Source organism: Lissotriton vulgaris, chromosome 2_1, assembly GCF_964263255.1.
Source record: "Lissotriton vulgaris chromosome 2_1, aLisVul1.2, whole genome shotgun sequence".
Lineage (NCBI taxonomy): Eukaryota > Metazoa > Chordata > Amphibia > Caudata > Salamandridae > Lissotriton > Lissotriton vulgaris.
Window position 1 is genome coordinate 421,027,985 of NC_141687.1, and position 8,285 is coordinate 421,036,269.

An 8,285-nucleotide genomic window follows, 5' to 3' on the forward strand; every position below is an offset into this window, starting at 1 on the left:
CAAATGTATTTGAGAGGTGCAATGAACAAATTGTGATTCCTTATGAATTGTAGTAATAGGGGTGTGAAATGGATGCACGCATTCCTAGTAATTAACAATGAAATGCATCACCAGTTTGCTGTCAATGATCACTAGCCATTAATTGATCACAAACTATGAATTGGATAACAAAAACTGAAAGGGTATGGTATCCATTCAAAAAGTGAAAGCTATTGTAAAATCTCTGCCTGCATTAGGGAAATTGATTACATTGATTAATGTTCTCGATTAATAATAGTAACATGAAGATTCTCACTCAGAGAATATTTCCTATTTCGAGCATCACGTCTTTAGCCCTTAATGTTGTGAAATACATATTACACTCATAGGGCAGAGCATTTGGAAGGCTGTGCATTCGCAGGTTTGAGTTGGATATTAATAAATGATTCAGGTCTGTTTGCACCATCCACTCTGAAGGCTGATTCGAGGGCAAGGTTGATCTGTTCTACAATTGGATTTGGATGTGTATCTGCGGTGTGAACCTACCCAACCACATGACTTATTCACGGCACCATTTCATTCCCAGTCTTTGCATTCAAATATAGAAGATGTCCCAGATTATTATTCTTGGGTGGTATCAAACCACAAATAATTCCGATTTATACCAATATTAGAATTTGGAGTATCAATATTATTGTTTGTCTGAAAATACAGCTGCTCTAATTAGCACATTTGCTTTTGAGAATCAAATGGGACATACATTTAATTTTTTGAGATTACTTATTTTTGTGGTCAATCTAGCTGAGGCCTTCAAATTGGGACATTACCACTGTTTATTCCGTACTAGCAGTAAATAGCCTCGCTCATTCCCATGAACTCACCAATGGGCGGGCTGGTGCTACCCCTTTTTGTTCTTCCACCTCTGCGGACTATCTCGTTCGTCTGAGGGGCAAGAGAAATCTACTGGACGAGACAGATCTTTGGCATGCATCATCTCCTGTTCTCGAGATATGTAGATAAGAGCTTGAAAATCAGATTTTTGTATGCAAGCGCATATGTTGGTGGCTTAATACTTGCAACAAAGCTTACCAAATTAAGCTTGTGCACGAAATGGGGCAAATGGGTAGGCTAATAAAAGATTGCTAAAGTTCTGATTTTCATGGGAAAGGCCAACTAGTTATAATTACGCATGCTTCACATATTTTGTGTAGTTTCTGTAAGTAGACTTAGGGTGTTTGAAATGAAACCTGGGTACCTTTGCACACCTCTACACATTTTCAGGATTTGGCCACATTATATTCTGATATCTACACACAGTTAACAGGTGAAGTAATTTGTGGAATCAGCCAATAAATAGCAATATTGGCCACCCTATTTACTCATTGAATAAAGATGTTTTAAATAATGTGGCAGCTTTTTATTCCTAAGAATAAATCATTTTCTTTATTTGACTGACACAATGAGGTTCGTGTAATAGTGACTGTAGTATGAGGTATCTGAACATCAGAGATAGCAAGATGTTCATTTTAGTTACGTGAAGCAAATGTGAATGACATTTTATTTTAGGATCCTTCAATTTAGTTATGAATATAAATATATGTATTCCTTTAGACTTTTTGTTGATATCTTAGATTTTGATAGTCAAGTGGTGGTGATTAGTTAAAAGCACAATGTTATATCAACCTTTACCAGTTTAAAGTATATTAGGTTTGGACAATTTATAATAAAGGTCTTTATACCAATAACACCCTTGCTACGCAAGCAAACCATTCATACATTTTCTAATACCTGATCCTAATATAATGTATTAATAAAAAAATACACATAAGAACGACCTATTCAATTCTGCTATTCTTTACAATGTATGTATTTGTTTAATAACACATAATTGTGCTTCAAGTATTTAGCCTGCATTTAAAAGACTAAGGGCCATATGTAGGAAGCCTAATTGCGGTCGCAAATGCTGAAATTCACAGAATTTCAGCATTTGCAATCGCAATTAGGGCAGTGTGGTATGCAGCACACAAAAACCCACATGCAAAATAAGGAATTGCAAAATTTGTGATTCCTTATTTTGCAATTGCATTTAAGGAATTGCAAATAGTGATTCCTTAAATGCAATGTAGGAAGCACCCAAGTAGTGCAGATTTTGGCTTAAGGAATCGCAAAATACTACCAACTTCAGGTTGGTGGTAATTTGCGATTTCTTTGAAAAATGCACTTTTTGGCATTTTTCAAAGTGCCATGTGGGTCACATACATGTCCTTAGGGCATGTATGTGGGCCACATGTGCACACATGTTAATTTCAGGGGTGCAAAAGGGTGTCCTATTGACACCCTGGCAATCCCGAAATTGCATTCTCAATTTGCGATTCTCTAATTGAGAATCGCAAATTGGGAATGTTTTCCCATTCATTTCTATGGGCCTTCTAGCCCATAGGAATTAATGAGAAGGTATTCCTTATTTACGAATCTCAATTTGCGATTCGCAAATAAGTAATAATTGGGATTCGCAAAAATGTGCTAATCCTACCTACATTTTGTTTTGCGATTCTCTAATTGCGATTCTCCAAAAATCGCAATTTGAGAATCGCAAAACAAAAATTACCTACATAAGGCCCCATGGGCCTAAATTAGATCTTGGCAGACGGCTTACTCCATCACAACAGCGATACCTATTTTTCTGACCTTGTTTTCATTGTCTATAGGATTGTGGGCACTTTACCAGTCCTGATCAGTGCTAAAGTGCATATGCTCTCTGTATAAATTGTGACAATGGTTGGCTATTCATGATTGGCACATTTGATTTACTGGTAAGTCCCTGGTAAAGTGCACGGTGTGTGTCAGGGCCAGTAAATCAAATGCTACTAGTGAGCTTGTAGCACTGGTTTTGCCACCCACATGAGTCGCCCTGTAAATGTGTTGGAGAGAAAAGAGTAAATTGGGGAGAGGAGTTGGCCTAATGGCTAGGGCGGTCGACCTCGGAGCTGGGGAACCAGGTTTATGGTTTGGCAGTGATGCTCATCATCTTGTGATTCTCGGCAAATCACTTAATCTCCCAGTGCCTAACAAAAATGAATGTGTCCTTGTGTAGCGTAACTGGTGCTCGTGTAAAGCGCTCTGATACCTGATACCTTCGGGTTAAGTTTGTGCTATATAAAACTCTGTATAAAATATATATATATGTGTCTCAGACCTACCACTGTAGTGTCTGCATGCACATGTAAGGCATCCCTATGGTAGGCCCAGGTACCTCCACGGGCAGGGTGCAGTGTATGCGAAAGGAAGGACATGTACTGGTATGTGTGACATGTCCTGATTGTGAAATACTGTATATTTCGTTTTTCATGATTGAAAGGCTACCTGTCCCATAGGCTTATCATTGGGGTTGCACTGTAACATTATTACATGTGTAACTCGTAATAGGGACAATATAGAAAAACTGAATTTAGGCTCTCTGAACTCAAATTTTATTAATGCACTTTTTGGTAAAGCTGGTTTTTAAATCCTGTGTTTGAAAATAACACTTTTAGAAAGTGGACATTTTCTTCCTTTATCATTCTGTGTGCCTCTGGCTGTTTGTGCATTCAGTGTCTGGTGTTATATTTACAGGGAATGTGCATTCACTCTAGACAGTCACTGGGGGGTTGAGGTGTGCCCTGCTTTGCCTGGGTGACTCATTGCAGAGCTGAATACAGCTGCTCTGCATTTAGTGTTGTGAGAGTAGTTTTGCCTGCATCTAAATAGGCTGTGCCTCCTTTTTCACAATGCTGTCTTCGTCCCCTCTGGTCATGCTGCACCAGGGAGGACAGGACTCGTTTGGACTAGCTTCAGAGACCCTTACATTAAAGAGAACATTTTGGTGTATAAATATTACACCTAAAACCCCGAGACATTAGATTGCTCCAAAAAAACAAGTGAACCCTGCCAAGAAGAATGACTGTGTGAGGAGCGCTGCCTTTTCTGAGTGAGAGATAGATTGGCCTGCAGTTGCTGCTTCTGTCTGTGGTGGAGAAAAAGGACTGACTCTTTTTGCCCTGCTGCGCTGTCCTACTTGGAAAGAATCTCTAAAGGCTTGTGTGTGCTTGCTCCTGTTGGAAGCCTCAGGAATATCAAAGGCTTCATGGAAGAGATCTATGCCAGATTTAAAAGTAACCTGCCTGGAAAGAAAACTGCAGAACTGTGTGAGAAGCACTAGCCCTGATGCTTGTGGGGTGGGATGGCCTGCAGTTATTGCTCCTGTTTGGGGAGTAGGAGGAAGGCTGGATTGTTCTTCCGCCTGTTTATTTTAAAGGAGTGTGTGGAACGCTTTAGGGTGCTTCCCTCGCCATTTTTTAGTGACTAAAAAGTGAAAGCGCTTCTTATGCAGACCCAGCGCTTGGGAAGCGTGTTATGCCTTTTTCCTGCTGGTGAAAGGCAAACGCTACGAATACCTAAGGGATCAGCTCTTGGCAGATCCTCCTTTTGTACGTCGGGGAAAATGCTTCCTGCGGCTCAGGTTGGAAGCGCGTGGTGAGCCCTGACCTCAGGCCCAGAAACTAGCTTAGATCCTCAAAGGATTTCCCTGGCCTGCAGAGAGAAGCCACGGCGGCAAAGGGCCTCTGGCATCTCCCGAAGGACACTGTCTGAGCCGAGAGCGAGGTGGGCGGACTTGTAGCAGGGACCGGTGTTCCCCATTGCATCGCACTCAAGAGTGCGGTAAGCGCAAGGTATGTAGTTTTAAATTTTTTTTATTTGATGTTACTTATCCTGTCATCTGTCGACTTCCCCGACTGTCTCCCCGCCTGTCCAACTGCTCTTACCTGTGCCGGCCGCCACTGAGAATATCTAATACAATATTTAAAAGCATCTGTGGATTGTATATTTGAAAGAATACATCTCCTGTTCCTAAACCTTGGGAAGGAAAACTTCCTAAGGCTGCGCTTGGGTGTAATTGCGATTAAACTCCATCTTCCACCATGGTTAAGGAAAGGAGGAATTTTGACTTGTCGTCTATGCGGAAGCGGGAAGGAGGACATTATTCATATAATTTGCAACTGTCCCAACTTAAAGGATATAAGATGTACTTTGCTACGTCCCTTTTTCACGTATTACGGCAGGCAATGAAGCAGACGTCCAGCTTAACAGTCGGCTAACAAAATTTTTTGAAACGGTATCCAAGAGACTTAAAAACCTGTAGTTATCCGAAATACATTAAAGATAAGAGTACAAAGGGCTTCTGGAGGGAGCTTTTAAAAAACAAAAACTTTATAGTTGAACCAGTGGTTTGTTTTTTTACTTACTGCCCAAAGGTGGAATGCTTCTCATATGTAAAATTAACTTTATATCTTACTTTAGTTGCACTCGCACTTTAATTACCAAGCTTCTAACTTGAACAATGGACCTGGTTAAGCTGTGTTATCTGGCTTGGGAATTAATGGTAGTCATTGTCAGTTCCACACTACCTGAGATATAAGAACTTATGAGTACTGCTTTTAAAGCAGCTAATTGTATAACTTGGGAATATTTTATCGATGATCCTTTTTAATGTTGCTTTTAAATATAATAATTTGTGTACATTGGGAATTTTGTATTGTTATGTATTTGCAAAGATTTTAATTAATCAGGCAAAATAAACATTATCTTATCTGTTACTAAACCAATAAAAAGAAAAAACAATGAAATCAAGGTAGTGTATTCTTGAGGAATGTGGTGGTAAGTGCATTCAATGTTAAAACCAGCAGACAAGAAAAAGCACATTGTATGTTTGGTCTATTAAAAATGTATGTTCTCTTATGACGGGGACAGATAGTTAATGTGAAATGCTCTTTCAAACATTATGAAATAGATCGATTTTAGTCATAGACTGTGAGGTGGAGGTAAGACCTTGTTACAGAAATTCCATTTGCTTAGTGTTTGTTTAGTATTATTGATGTATCTTACTTTAACCATGCATTTATTCCGATATATAGAAAACTAAACAAATGAGTTTTTGTAAACAATGAAGACGGTACAAATGTATCTAACTCTAATGATAACAGTTATTTTTGTGTTTCAGAATCCAGTGATTTGTCCAGTGACTACAACAAACTATTGAATTTAGAAGAGTTCGATGTGACTGTCACTGTCTTACAAATCAAAGGCATTACATGCTCTATAATAGTTACCTGTTACACAAATAACTTCTCTCTTATACTTTCACATGACAGCCTTGAACAACGAAATCCACTCAGCTATCAGTATTTATATTTCTTGTTATTGATACGCTGATGTTGTTTTTTCCAATAATCTATACTGTATATAGAGTTGGATGGGTTTCTCAGGTACTGTATTTTCTATCATAGGCCACTTTTATTCCATCTTGAAAAAACCTCATCTGAACAGATTCTGCCAAATGTTGTGACCGAAGATATGTGTTTCAGAAATTATGATTATGAAAGACTCGGTATTGGGAATAGTTGTCATGGACTCGTCCATTTCATTTGGAAAGCTCCAAACTGCTCAAAAACAACAGGCAATTTATGAGTGGTTTGTACTGAACGAATGCGTATGACATCATATCTTAAAATCTTAATGTTAAGGTAAATCGTTGGTGTTGGTATTATCCTTCATTTCTCTGGTGTAGTCTGCTGTCTGACATATTCCTGGTGTGATCTATGATAAATGCCTGCAATAAAATGTATTGGCCTTTAAAGTCAACAAAACAATTTTCCTTTGTTTAGACATTCCGTACACAGAATGCTCCTTGTTATCTTTGTAGGTGGAATCGAGATGTTGCTCCAAGCAATTGTCAGGTGTCAAATGTTTCTTATTACTTTTATTCCAACTCAACATTCTGGCTTTTTATGTTGGAGTTTCGCTTTCTCTTGAAACAGTGCATGTGCATAACCGTTAAATTAAAATTGCAATCGCAAGTGAGTCATATTGTTCGAATTTATTCACCTTTTCAAATGACCAGCAAAATTAATAAAGAAACACACAATTTTAAATGTTCTTTTTCTCTTTTTACTCACTATTTTATTCACTCAAAATAATAATCATTTGTACCACACACACACACCGATTTACAATAGCCACATTTAGTCAGAATAGCAAATTTATGAGGTACGTGATAACTGTGAAATTATATAAACAGCAAAAAAACCACTTTGTTTATAAACAACATAATTGGCATTTTAGTTGCACACAACCCTCATCTTTGTATCATATTCCTCCCAAAACCTCACCCAACCTGTTTGATGATCTGTTCCTTCCCGGTATAATGCAATGAGCCCGCATACTTACACACCCATATTTGTTAGTGCATACAGAATTGCTCAAACTGCCCCTCCCCCATATTATTTTAATGTCTCACTCTATATATTAATTTTTCATCCCCATACACCTTTTTATGTTTCTTAATGATTCCGGCTCCACTGGCGCATCTTTGTCTCTCCAGTTGCCACAATCAAATCCATATTTATCAAATGTTTAGTGCTACTTGCTAATTCCAGATCATATCCCATTCTTTAAAGTACTTGTTGAGGCCCTAATTATATATATTATCTTATCTCCTCTGATAATATGTACATTAGCACCCTACTAACCCCTTACACAACTCTACAGATCAAAACCAAGCACAAGAAATTGCCTTTTTCCATGACGGATCTTAAAGAAAAATTATTATAATAGGGCTACATGTCTTCCTCCACAATGTTACCATTGCATATGCCATTTCGTGAGGTTATCAGAACTGGGACCTGACAACTATTGCCACGTCTTGGGATGCCATTTTTATTATATGTAATTCCTCCTGGCATAATTTATCTTGGTCCAACTCCTTTGAGTCTTGTTCTGGAAATGCTATATACTAGTAGTGTTTTTAAGTCATTTTATAGTCTTCTAGCCAGCGCTGTTCTTCTAGCGTCATAATTCTGATCAGATGGCATCCTTCCAATCCCTTTTTTTTGTTGGATTTTGAAGCGTTTCCCTGGTAGACTTATCATACACCCTAAAGCTTTTAGTGTTGCACACTAGCATAAAATTACCATTAGCGCAGTAGATGGAAGTCACCCAAGCAACTGACCCCCATATGCCACTTGTAAAAAATGTGTGTTTCCCAAACCCACCTTTCTCCCCTTATGGATGGTCCATTTTATGGTTCAAGCTGACGATCATCTACATTACTTGCTGCAATGACCTATAGAAGGATTGCCTGTTTGGTAACACCAAACCACCATCATATCCTATCTCATACACAATTTTCATTGACATCCTCGTGTTCCTTCCTGCCACGAACACCTTGAGATAGCTTAAACAAATTCTTCCAATTGTTCATAATTATTTTA

The 8,285-nt window shown here is 38.4% G+C and overlaps 1 protein-coding gene across 1 annotated transcript in view; it reads left to right on the forward strand.

Annotated features, from left to right (window-relative positions):
• Window positions 1-6,947, forward strand: part of MDH1B (malate dehydrogenase 1B) — a 293,136-nt gene extending 286,189 nt beyond the window's left edge. Inside the window, exon 10 of the mRNA XM_086955317.1 lies at window positions 6,017-6,947. The gene's annotated coding sequence lies outside the window, so the exon portion shown is untranslated. The remainder of the gene's footprint in view (window positions 1-6,016) is intronic.
• The last annotated feature ends 1,338 nt before the right edge of the window (window positions 6,948-8,285 follow it).